Here is a 2,500-nt window from a genome sequence, read left to right on the forward strand (position 1 = left end):
CAATCCGCTCATTGTGCGAGAAACGACCTACCCAACGAAATTCCGATTCCCACATGTGGGCACTAGGCAAGGGCATCCTTGCAAAGAGCCCACTTCCGATTCCGACGAGGAGTGCCCAGCTCAGTTGCCCAAGCCAAGCACCCCGAGCTGAAAGGCCAAGCCAAGCACTCGTGAGCGGATCAAGACGTCGAGCGATTTGGATAGGATGCCCACACCAATGCCCACGCATCCAATCCGCTCATTGTGCAAGACACAACCAATCCAGCGAAATTCCGATTCCCACGTATGGGCGCTGGGCAAGGGCATCCTTGCCGAGCGCCCACTTTCGATTCCGACAAGGAGCGCCCAGCTCAGTTGCCCAAGCCAAGCACCCCGAGCTGAAAGGCCAAGCCAAGCACTCGTGAGCGGATCAAGACGTCGAGCGATTTGGATAGGATGCCCACACCAATGCCCACGCATCCAATCCGCTCATTGTGCAAGACACAACCAATCCAGCGAAATTCCGATTCCCACGTATGGGCGCTGGGCAAGGGCATCCTTGCCGAGCGCCCACTTTCGATTCCGACAAGGAGCGCCCAGCTCAGTTGCCCAAGCCAAGCACCCCGAGCTGAAAGGCCAAGCCAAGCACTCGTGAGCGGATCAAGACGTCGAGCGATTTGGATAGGATGCCCACACCAATGCCCACGCATCCAATCCGCTCATTGTGCAAGACACGACCAATCCAGCGAAATTCCGATTCCCACGTGTGGGCGCTCGGCAAGGGCATCCTTGCCGAGCGCCCACGGCTTCGGTTTCCGACCTTCCGAATCCCACGTGGGGTGCTATATAGGCTGTAGTCCGCGCCAAGCACCCCTAACCGAAGCCCACGTCCCATATAGGAGGGGAGGTCTTTCGACCCACCGGACTACCCCCCTATATATATGTCTTAAGTCCGTTTTCCAAACTGGCAGTAGGAGACATCAATTTCTCAAAAAGCGTAGTCCCCCCCATTTCTCATCCCGTCAGCAGCGGAAGAGCCCTCCAAGCACACGCAGCGTGCGAGGAACGAGCAATCACCCGCAATTTCATATCCCGCAAGTGGGCGCTCGAGAAAGCGATCCTTGCCGAGCACCCACACCTCGATTTCCGACCTTCCGAATCCCACATGGGGTGCTATATAGGCTGTAGTCCACGCCAAGCACCCCTAACCGAAGCCCACGTCCGATATAGGAGGGGAGGTCTTTCGACCCACCGGACTACCCCCCTATATATATGTCTTAAGTCCGTTTTCCAAACTGGCAGTAGGAGACATCAATTTCTCAAAAAACGTAGTCCCCCCCATTTCTCATCCCGTCAGAGCACGCGCGGCCCCCTAGCGCGCGCGCGGGGGTCTGAAGGTTAACCTCAGTACCCCCTATATATATGTCTTAAGTCCGTTTCTCAAACTGGCAGTAGGAGACATCAATTTCTCAAAAAACGTAGTCCCGCTCATTTCTCACCCCGTCAGCGCGCGCGGCCCCATAGCGCGCGCGGGGGTCTGAAGGTTAACCTCAGTACCCCCTATATATATGCCTTAAGTCCGTTTCTCAAACTGGCAGTAGGAGACATCAATTTCTCAAAAAACGTAGTCCCGCTCATTTCTCACCCCGTCAGCGCGAGCGCGGCCACCTAGCGCGCGCGGGGGTCTGAAGGTTAACCTCAGTACCCCCTATATATATGCCTTAAGTCCGTTTCTCAAACTGGCAGTAGGAGACATCAATTTCTCAAAAAACGTAGTCCCGCTCATTTCTCACCCCGTCAGCGCGCGCGGCCCCATAGCGCGCGCGGGGGTCTGAAGGTTAACCTCAGTACCCCCTATATATATGCCTTAAGTCCGTTTCTCAAACTGGCAGTAGGAGACATCAATTTCTCAAAAAACGTAGTCCCGCTCATTTCTCACCCCGTCAGCGCGCGCGGCCCCATAGCGCGCGCGGGGGTCTGAAGGTTAACCTCAGTACCCCCTATATATATGCCTTAAGTCCGTTTCTCAAACTGGCAGTAGGAGACATCAATTTCTCAAAAAACGTAGTCCCGCTCATTTCTCACCCCGTCAGCGCGCGCGGCCCCATAGCGCGCGCGGGGGTCTGAAGGTTAACCTCAGTACCCCCTATATATATGCCTTAAGTCCGTTTCTCAAACTGGCAGTAGGAGACATCAATTTCTCAAAAAACGTAGTCCCGCTCATTTCTCACCCCGTCAGCGCGCGCGGCCCCATAGCGCGCGCGGGGGTCTGAAGGTTAACCTCAGTACCCCCTATATATATGCCTTAAGTCCGTTTCTCAAACTGGCAGTAGGAGACATCAATTTCTCAAAAAACGTAGTCCCGCTCATTTCTCACCCCGTCAGCGCGCGCGGCCCCATAGCGCGCGCGGGGGTCTGAAGGTTAACCTCAGTACCCCCTATATATATGCCTTAAGTCCGTTTCTCAAACTGGCAGTAGGAGACATCAATTTCTCAAAAAACGTAGTCCCGCTCATTTCTC

The sequence above is a fragment of the Tripterygium wilfordii genome, unplaced genomic scaffold, assembly GCF_013401445.1.
Source record: "Tripterygium wilfordii isolate XIE 37 unplaced genomic scaffold, ASM1340144v1 ctg185, whole genome shotgun sequence".
Taxonomy (NCBI): domain Eukaryota; kingdom Viridiplantae; phylum Streptophyta; class Magnoliopsida; order Celastrales; family Celastraceae; genus Tripterygium; species Tripterygium wilfordii.